At 39.8% G+C, this 11,203-nt stretch overlaps 1 non-coding gene across 1 annotated transcript; it reads left to right on the top strand.

The window, feature by feature from the left end:
* The first annotated feature begins 1,277 nt into the window (after nucleotides 1-1,277).
* Nucleotides 1,278-1,385, top strand: LOC148579656 (small nucleolar RNA R71). The gene has a single exon (XR_015895724.1). It is a non-coding gene; the product is annotated as a small nucleolar RNA R71 (small nucleolar RNA).
* The last annotated feature ends 9,818 nt before the right edge of the window (nucleotides 1,386-11,203 follow it).

Below are 11,203 nucleotides of genomic sequence, written 5' to 3'. Positions count from 1 at the left end.
CTTGAATTATCTGCCATCTCTAATGAGATTCTAGCAGCTTGCACCCCATAGATTCCCAGTTTCTCTATTACAGAGAGGGGCATGAGGTTTATCCCTGAACCAAGGTCACACAGAGCCTTAAAGATCATGGTGCCTATGGTACAAGGTATTATGAACTTTCCAGGATCCTATCTCTTCTGAGGCAATGTCAGTTGATCCAGATCACTTAGTTCATTGATGAACAAGGGAGGTTCAACTTCCCAAGTATCAATGCCAAATAATTTGGCATTCAGCTTCATGATTGCACCAAGAAACTTGGCTGTTTGCTCTTCAGTAACATCCTCATTCTCTTCAGAAGAGGAATACTCATAAGAGCTCATGAATGGCATAAGGAGGTTTAATGGGATCTCTATGGTCTCTAGATGTGCCTCAGAGTCCTTTGGTCCCTCAGAGGGAAGCTCCTTATTGATCACTGGACGTCCCAGGAGGTCTTCCTCCTTGGGATTCACGTCCTCCTCTCCTTCTTTGGGTTCGGCCATGGTGCTTATATCAATGGCCTTGCACTCTCCTTTTGGATTCTCTTCTGTATTGCTTGGGAGAGTACTAGGAGGGATTTCAGTGATTCTTTTACTCAGCTGGCCCACTTGTGCTTCCAGATTTCTAATGGAAGACCTTGTTTCATTCATGAAACTTACAGTGGCCTTAGATAGATCAGAGACTAAGTTTGCTAAATTAGAAGTATTTTGTTCAGAGTTCTCTGTCTGTTGCTGAGTGGATGATGGAAAAGGCTTGCTATTGCTAAACCTGTTTCTTCCACCATTATTAAAGCCTTGTTGAGGCTTTTGATCCTTCCATGAGAAATTTGGATGATTTCTCCATGATGAGTTATAGGTGTTTCCATAAGGTTCACCTAAATAATTTACCTCTGCTATTGCAGGGTTCTCAGGATCATAAGCTTCTTCTGCATAAGAAGCCTCTTGAGTACTGTTGGATGCAGCTTACATTCCATTCAGACTCTGAGAAATCATATTGACTTGCTGAGTCAATATTTTATTCTGAGCCAATATGGCATTCAGAGTATCAATTTCAAGAACTCCCTTCTTCATAGGCGTCCCATTACTCACAGGATTCCTCTCAGAAGTGTACATGAACTGGTTATTAGCAACCATGTCAATGAGTTCTTGAGCTTCTGCAGGCGTTTTCTTTAGGTGAATGGATCCACCTCCAGAAGTATCCAATGAAATCTTAGATAACTCAGACAGACCATCATAGAATATATCCAGGATGGTCCATTCTGAAAGCATGTCAGAAGAACACTTTTTGGTCAGTCCTTTGTATCTCTCCCAAGCTTCATAGAGGGATTCACCTTCTTTCTGTCTGAAGGTTTGAACATCCACTCTAAGCTTGCTCAGCTTTTGAGGAGGAAAGAACTTGGCTAGGAAGGCCTTGACCAGCTTATCCCAAGAGTTCAGGCTATCCTTAGGTTGAGAGTCCAACCATACTCTAGCTCTGTCTCTTACAGCAAAAGGGAAAAGCATGAGCCTGTAGACTTTAGGATCTACTCCATTAGTCTTAACAGTATCACATATCTGCAAGAATTCAGTTAAGAACTGAAAAGGATCTTCAGATGGAAGTCCATGAAACTTGCAGTTCTGCTGCATCAGAGAAACTAATTGAGATTTCAGTTCAAAGTTGTTTGCTCCAATGGCAGGAATGGAGATGCTTCTTCCATGTAAATTGGAATTAGGTGCAGTAAAGTCACCAAGCATCCTCCTTGCATTATTATTATTTTCGGCTGCCATCTCCTCTTCCTGTTCGAAAATTTCTGAAAGGTTATCTCTGGATTGTTGTAATTTAGCTTCTCTTAATTTTCTCTTCAGAGTCCTTTCAGGTTCTGGATCTGCTTCCACAAGAATGTTCTTATCCTTGCTCCTGCTCATATGACAAAGAAGAAGGCACAGAATAATAATAATAATAATAGAAATCCTTTATACCACAGTATAGGGATCCCTGTGTGAGTAGAAGAAGAGGGGGAGACAAAGAATGTAATATAATGGAAGAAACACAACTGTGAGGAGGGTTGAGATGTGAGATGAGATGTTAGTAGATGAATAAATAAATAGAATAAGATGAGAGAGAAGGAATTTTCGAAAATAATTTTTGAAAAAGAGTTAGTGATTTTTGAAAATAGTTTTTTTTTTTTGAAAAATGTTAGTAATTTTCGAAAATTAAGATTTAAAAATTAAAATAATTAATAAATTAAAAAGAAATTTTGAAAAAGGGGGAAGAAATTTTCGAAAATGAGAGAGAGAGAGTTAGTTAGGTAGTTTTGAAAAAGATAAGAAACAAACAAAATGTTAGTTAGTTAGTTGAAACAAATTTTGAAAAGATAAGAAGTTAGGAAGTTAGAAAAGATATTTTGAAATCAAATTTTTGAAAAAGATAAGATAAGAAGATATTTTTGAAAAGATATGATTGAAATTAGTTTTGAAAAAGATTTGATTTTTAAAATCACAATTAATGACTTGATTCACAAGAAATCACAAGATATGATTCTAGAACTTAAAGTTTGAATCTTTCTTAACAAGCAAGTAACAAACTTGAAATTTTTTGAATCAAAACATTAATTGTTGATGTTATTTTCGAAAATATGATGTAAAATTAAGAAAAAGATTTTTGAAAAATATTTTTTTTTGGAATTTTCGAAAATAACTGAGAAATTTGAAAAAGATTTTATTTTTGAAAAAGATTTTGAAAAAGATAAGATTTTCAAATTGAAAATTTGATTTGACTCATAAGAAATAACTTGATTTTAAAAATTTTTGAAAAAGTCAACCCAAATTTTCGAATTTGATGAGAGAAAAAGGGAAAGATATTTTTTTGATTTTTGAATTTTTATGATGAGAGAGAAAAACAAGTAAAATAATGCAATGCATGAAATTTTTAGATCAAAACAATGAATGTATGCAAGAATGCTATGAATGTCAAGATGAACACCAAGAACACCGTGAATATCATGATGAACATCAAGAACATATTTTTGAAAAATTTTATATGCAAAGAAAACATGCAAGACACCAAACTTAAAAATCTTTCATGTTTAGACTCTAATAAACGAAAGATGCACATGTAAAACAAGAAAAGACACAAAACAAGAAAACATCAAGATCAAACAAGAAGACTGACCAAGAACAACTTGAAGGTCATGAAGAACACTATGAATGCATGAATTTTCAAAAAATGCAAGATGAATATGTAAGTGACACCAAACTTATGATATGACTCAAGACTCAAACAAGAAACACAAAAATATTTTTGATTTTTATGATTTTCTAAATTTTTTTTTGGTTTTTTTTTTTTTCGAAAATTATTTGAAAAACAAAGATAAGGATTTCAAAATCTTTAATATGAATTCCAAGAATCTTGTCATGTTAGTCTTAAAGCTCCAATCAAAGGGTCAGGCATGGCTTAATAGCCAGCCAAGCTTTAATAAAAATATGAGTGTAATTCAGACATGACAAGCCTGACATACCCTATCCAGAAGGATTGGGCATGACTCCACTGAAGTGATTAGCCAATCCCAAAGCAGTTTGGGTATGGCTTTACAGCCAGATAGGCTTCAACATGCTTCATGAAATACTAGAATTCATTCTTTAAAAATTTTGAATAAAATTTTTGAAAACATTTTTATTATTTTTATTTTTTTCGAAAACAAAAGAAAAAAAATTTTTTTTGAAATATTTTTGAAAAATTTTTGAAAATAACACAAAAAAAGAAAATTACCTAATCTGAGCAACAGGATGAACCGTCAGTTGTCCATACTCGAACAATCCCCGGCAACAGCGCCAAAAACTTGGTGCACGAAATTGTGATGTCCAGGCTCAAACAATCCCTGGCAACGTGAGCAACTTGGTATGCGCAATCGCAATTACACTTTGATCATGTAAAATTCATGGCTCTTTCTTCCCCGGCAACGGCGCCAAAAACTTGGTACGCGGAATCGTGATTACACTTTAATTATGTAGAATTCATTGCTCTTTCTTTCCCTGGCAATGGCGCCAAAAACATGATGCCAAGACCATGGTTCACAACTCCGTGTAACTAACCAGCAAGTGCACTGGGTCGTCCAAGTAATATCTTACGTGAGTAAGGGTCGAATCCCACGGAGATTGTCGGTATGAAGCAAGCTATGGTCACCTTGTAAATCTCAGTCAGGCGGATATCAAACAGTAATGGGTTTTCGAATAATAAATAATAGAATAGGGATAGAGATACTTATGTAAATCATTGGTGAGAATTTCAGATAAGCGAATGGAGATGCTTTTCGTTCCTCTGAACCTCTGCTTTCCTGCTATCTTCATCCAGTCAGTCTTACTCCTTTCCATGGCTGGCTTTATGTGATACATCACCATTGTCAACGGCTACTTTCGGTCATCTCTCGGGAAAATGATCCAATGCCCTGTCACGGCACGGCTAATCGTCTGGAGGCATCACCCTTGTCAATGGCTTCATCTTATCCTCTCAGTGAAAATGATCAACGCACCCTGTCACGGCACGGCTATTCATCTGTCGGTTCTCGATCATGCTGGAATAGGATCTACTATCCTTTTGCGTCTGTCACTAACGCCCCGCCATCGCGAGTTTGGATCTCGTCACAGTCATCCAATCATTGAATCCTACTCGGAATACCACAGACAAGGTTTAGACCTTCCGGATTCTCTTGAATGCCGCCATCATTCTAGCTTACGCCACGAAGATTCTGGTTAGGAGATCTAAGAGATACTCATTCAGTCGAAGGTAGAACAGAAGTGGTTGTCAGGCACGCGTTCATAGGGAATGATGATGATTGTCACGTTCATCACATTCAGGTTGAAGTGCGAATGAATATCTTAGAAGCGAAATAAGATGAATTGAATAGAAAACAGTAGTACTTTGCATTAATCTTTGAGGAACAGCAGAGCTCCACACCTTAATCTATGGAGTGTAGAAACTCTACCGTTAAAATTACATAAGTGAAAGGTCCAGGCATGGCCGAATGGCCAGCCCCTCTGATCTAAGAACCAGGCGTCCAAAGATGCCTCATACAATAGTAAAAGGTCCTATTTATACTAAACTAGTTACTAGGGTTTACATAAGTAAGTAATTGATGCATAAATCCACTTCCAGGGCCCACTTGGTGTGTGCTTGGACTGAGCTTTAAATTTCCACGTGCAGAGGCCATTTGTGGAATTGAACGCCAGTTTTTGTGCCAGTTTGGGCGTTCAACTCTGGTTTTGGATCCTTTTCTGGCGCTGGACGCCAGAATTGGGCAGAGAGCTGGCGTTGAATGCCAGTTTGCGTCGTCTATTCTTGGCCAAAGTATGGACTATTATATATTTCTGGAAAGCCCTGAATGTCTACTTTCCAACGCAATTGGAAGCGTTCCATTTCGAGTTCTGTAGCTCGAGAAAATCCACTTTGAGTGCAGGGAGGTCAGAATCCAACAGCATCAGCAGTCCTTCTTCAACCTCTGAATCTGATTTCTGCTCAAGTCCCTCAATTTCAGCTAGAAAATACCTGAAATCACAGAAAAACACACAAACTCATAGTAAAGTCCAGAAATGTGAATTTAACATAAAAACTAATGAAAACATCCCTAAAAGTAACTAGATCCTACTAAAAACATACTAAAAACAATGCCAAAAAGCGTATAAATTATCCGCTCATCACCCCTCCACCTAGGTTGTTATCCAATCCTTCATTTGAGTGGGTAAAACTTCTAACTCTTAGTTTTATTATCCCACTTGAATTTGGTTTGGACGGATGGCCAACTTAGGGCGCTTTGTGGAATTAAGCGAAAGAGGAGGATGTTTAGTGGTTGTCGTTGTAAATCTAGACTCATTATAGTTGGAAGCTCAAAATTGAAGAGCATGGATTGGTATAGTACTCAATTAAATGGGTCTAGGAGGGTAGTTTGGTGCTTTCATAAGAATTTGACTTTCTTGTCACCCGGACGAAATCAAGGCGATCAATTCGAAGATGGGTGTGAAGATAAGATATGGGATCCTGGATCACAACATGAAGACCATTTTCGGGAGCTCATATCTTGGAGGGAACCTTACCCAAGTTTGGTGAAGATGGTTGGAGATTCTGACGACCGGTTGACGAATAAGCACTCTTGGAGGTTTAAGGATGAATACAAGCATAAGCCACCTTGATAAGGAGCCTCCCAAATGTCCAACTTAAGGACTTAAACTAAAAGTGCTTGGTGGGAGACACCTCACCATGGTAAACTCTTTCCATTCTCTTGTAGATATAATGAATGAATTGAGTTCTGATGTAGGTAGCTTCTCTATTCCTTAGTATATCTGTTTTGGCTTGCTGAGTTGTTTATACATCCTATGCTTTAAATAAGGATGATTCTTTGAATTTGAGTTTTTGCTTGGATTGCAAGTTTCCTCATATCATTTGGAAAATCCTCAAAAATTTCAAAAATATGGTTGGTTTTCCATTTTAGCTGGTTTTTGAGTCTTAGAGAAGGCTAGGAGGATTTTGAGCTCTTCTTGGTGCTTTTGAAAAAAACAAAAAGAGAGAGAGAGAGAGAAGCCACGCGCAAGTGCACAGTGCGCGCACGCGCCGGTTGTGCATTTTGCACTTTCCGGGCCAAGGACCAGAGTGTTGTGCCACTTTTGGGCCAACTCGGGGTCTTAAGCCACGCGGATGCGTACATGACGCGTCCGCACCCCTTTGCGTTTCCCTACCTACGCGTAGGCGCACTTGGCGCCTCCGCGCCCCATCATCGCCCAACTCATCCACACGCAAGCACATAGTGCGCGCGCGCCTCGATGTGTTTTTGCATCACCCAGGCCAAAGACCCGAGAGTTGTGCCAACTCTGGGCCACTTTTGTGCCTCTGGCCCAACTCACCCGCGCGGACGCGCACCGTACGCATTCGCACCCGTGCCTACATCACCCATCTACGTGCAAGCGCATTTGACGCTTCCGTGCCACTTTCATATTTTCCCACCCACGCGGACGCGCACGGTGCGCGCTCGCGTGGATTCAAATTAATTAACCCTATCCACGCGAAGACCATAGCGCATTTACGCAACCCCAACTTCTCTTCTCCCCAACGTTCCCTCTCCTCCTCTCTTCCTCCATAAACCCCTGAACCAGCCAGCGACCCCGTCCAACGACCGAATTCCGCCGCCGTCAACCGCCGCGCCGCCTTCGCTTCCCTCCTCCTTTCCGTCTTTCTCCCTTTTCTCACTCTCACTCCCTATTGCTTTCTCTCCACTCCTGCTCTGTCCCGACGCCGTCTCAGCGCCGCTGCAAGCTCCACCGTAGGCCGTCGTTACTAGCAGCATCACCATTCACCTTCCCTTTTCATTTTTCAGTTCATTTCTTCTGCCCTGCTTCCAGGTTTCCTACTGCCCAGTTGCTACTCTATTTTATTAGTTTTGTTTAATGATTAGAGTAGATCAGTTAATTAGTTATCTTTGTATGTTAGGTTAGATAGAAGTGTATGTGGTTAGGTAGTTAGGATGTGGTTAGAGGATTCTAGGCCTGATAAGTGCTCCGTTTGTGTTTATTTGCTTAATTGTGCATGTTGGTTGAATGATGATTGTTGCTGCTATTTTTGGATTTTGGTTAAGGTTGTGCTAAGTTTTTGGTTCTTATATGCTGCCTTGCTGAGTTTTCTCGCATAATTTAGATTAATGCGGCTTAATCATATGTAATCCATGTTCTTACCATGCTTGTTGCAAGTTGCGGATTCATATGCCTGTTTTGGTGCTTTATACTATCCGGGGACGTCCAATTTACTGCTGAAATACTGCTGGATTTTTTCTAACCTTGTTTCATTAAATGACATTATTTTGTTGGTGCAACGAAATTCTATTAGACGGATTTCTATGTCTTAAAGAATCTTGTTTGCTAAATGGGTTTGGAAATTTCCTCTTGAACTTGTTTACAAGTTTTGGTCATGCTTATAACATTCTTTGCTTGTTTATAATGCTGATTTACTTCTATGCATTGAATAGTTTGAGTGAATTTTCAGATTGACCATAACTTGAAACTCTTTTGAGATTTTGAGCCTCTTTTGCATAAACTCACAAGATTGAAAGTTTTAAATCTATGCGGCTGAATTGATTCATTCTATTCATACCTAATTCACATTAAGTCACATAGATCATGAGGTTTTCCATTCTTGTTTCAACTTGTGACTTTTATGCCTCATTGAATTTGGTGTTGAATGTTTCTTGATTAACTTGTTTCTCAATGTTTTGATTTTACCAACACCAATTAAGGCAAACTTAGTGACCTTTACATTGATTGTTGACTTACTTTTAATAAAGTGTTTCTTTTGCAATCTCATATTTCATCATCAATGACTAAATGTCCCTCATGATTATGAGTATGCTTACCTTCTATACTTTGTGCACTTCTTTTAATTGAGCCAGTAACCGCCATATCACTAACTTTTGAACCAGTTTCTAACTCTAACTTGATTAACCAACTGATTTCTTCCTTTTGTTTTCAACATAACTCCTTTAACCATTCTTTTGGATATGACGTTTCTTAGGCTTAATGAACAAGCGTTGTGCAATTGTGGTTTGAATTCTTGGTTTGTGACTTGGTTTGAACTCTGAATTTTGTTACTTGCATTCCAAGAATTCTCTTTTCTTCACTCACTTTATGAATATGTCTTACCTTGAGTGCTATACATCTACTTGGCTAGTTGCTTATGTCATATCACATCTGTTTTTCAGGATGTCGGATAAAGAAAAAGCCATAGCTACTACCTCAAAGAAGAGGAAGCACTCTAAAGCCTCTACCCCTTCCCCTTATGCCAACTATGCTAAGAATCCGCTTAATGACGTGGATAAAGAGAATCAGCTGCTACCATCCACTGACCCAACCAAGTTTCCCAATCTCTATTGTGAGCTTCGCTTCCCTAAATATCGGAAGACGAATCTGAACATTGAGAAGAAATTGATCCTTCCCAACGACGTGAGACGCGCCATCAATACCCGTATTCTGGAATTGGGCTTGGACTTTGTTGATAGGGATTTGGGAAGGATAAACACTTCGTGGGTGAAGGAGTTCTACTGCAACTTCTTTCATGCAACTCTTGATTCAGTCCACCTACGGGGTAGGGAGATCTTGATTACTGAGGCAGCTATTGAGGAGGCATTGCTTTGCCGACCTCGTACTGGTGACACATGCGCCTATCAGCAGGCAGAGATAGCTATCCACTGCATGACCTTTGATTATGAGGCGCTGAAGCGCGTGATTGCCACACCGGACGCCCCTTGGGTGATGGATTCTGGCAACAAGAAGCCCAAGGGGATGCTATTCACTTATTTGTCGAGAGAGACTAGGACTTGGTAGTAGATATTCGCCCATTATGTCCTGCCCACCACTCATTTTTCCGAGATTCCGATGGATATACTGGTTCTGATTGGCTGTGTCATGGAGGAGAAAGAGGTAGACTTCCCCCGGTTGATCAGGCAGAGCATGTGGCGAGCACACATCCGTGGCCTACTACCATTTCCTACATTGGTCACCAGCATGATTGAGCTAGCCGATGTCCCTTAGAGGGACGATGACGTGACACCACCACCCCTAGATGATGACGACAAGGAGGCTACTATTCCGTGGGGTGGGTGGGTGCACAAGAAGCCTCCATCCAGACACCGTTCTCGAGTTAGAGCAGTGGTGGAGGTAGCTCAGCCTTCATCTTCCACAGCAGCAGCAGGACCCTCTTCTGCTTCAGCAGTAGCATCACCTTTTCCACCACCACCAGCACCTGAGCCGACATACCTGCTAGTACAACGCCTATTTTGCTTCATGGAGCGCAGCGAGCATCGTATCATACGACGTCTCGATCGCATAGACCAGGTCTTCATATCACAGGGCATTGAGCTACTTCCTCTCTCTGACTCTCCCGCCTCCGATGAGCAGGATCAGGAGGAGGAGCATGTTGAGGAGCCGACTCAGCAGGAGGAATCCCCAGAGACACAGGCCACCACAGAGGTTCAATAGCCCCCTGAGGACTCACAGCCAGTACCACAGCAACAGCCACAACCTGAGTCACAGCCACAGCCCGACGCGACTGTTGACCCCCAGCCCGAGCTTCAGCAATAGCATCGAGGACGATGCTTCATCCTAAAGCGTGGGGAGGTCACCGTTCGTGACCGGTGGATAGCATATGTGTGGTGAACTTTTGGACATTTATCTTCTAGTCTCTGCTACTTTATTTTATTTTGCACTTTATCTTTGAGATTACTCTGAGATTATTGTATATATTTGCTATCTTGGAATTACTTTATCTTAGTCATCGCATTTTGCACCTTAGATTGTATACAGTCCATATTTTGGTTGGATTTTTATTATATAGTTGTTTTAGCCTTTTTGGTTGTGGATTGTTGAAACTTAGTTGATCCCCTTTGCGTATGAAATTTGCTTTGATTGGAAAAGAGGTAAACTAAGAAATTTTTTTAGTTTTCTAAATCACAACCTTGCATTAGAATAAGCTCAGTCAATATGATAAAAATCTCCAAGAAATCCATTTCTAGGGCACCACCCCAATTGGTTAGAATTTTTTTTAGGACTTGCTTGAATTATACACTTTGTGGATCATGTTTTGAGCAAAGAACACAAGCATGCGAGTTTTGAGCCTTAATTGTGTGGTTACATCATATAACCACTTATTTTCATTCTTGTGTGCATTATTCTCTTCCTATGAGTGTAATCTTTGATTTGTTTGATTCTTTATGTCCATTACTTTGTGTACACATGCATTTATATGATTGAGGCCATTGTTCAAATAGCTCACTTACCCAAATAGCCTACCTTTTATCTTTCATTGTTAGCCAATTTGAGCCTATACTTAACCCAAGTGTTCATAATTGTAGCACATTACAAGCCTAAGTGAAAAATAATAAATGTCCCATGTTTGGATCTTTGATTAGCTTAGGCTAGTAAGAGTGTTCATTACTAGATTTTGGGAAAGTTGGGTACATTGGAAAAGAGATGAAAGCATGTTTTGTAGTTGTATTGGAAATCTTGGGAATTGGGTACACACTCATATATTAATCAGGTGTAAATCATATGCATTGATGCTCTTGTACATATTTTAGTTTGAAAAAAAAATAATGATAAAAGAAAGAAAAAGAATTGAAATAAAAAGGGGACAAAAATTCCCCAAGGTGAAGTTCAATAATAATCAAAGCATATGTGTG

The sequence above is a fragment of the Arachis ipaensis genome, chromosome B10 (assembly GCF_059453495.1).
Source record: "Arachis ipaensis isolate K30076 ecotype BB chromosome B10, ASM5945349v1, whole genome shotgun sequence".
NCBI classification, from domain to species: Eukaryota; Viridiplantae; Streptophyta; class Magnoliopsida; order Fabales; family Fabaceae; genus Arachis; species Arachis ipaensis.
This window is presented reverse-complemented; position numbering and strand designations above follow the sequence as displayed.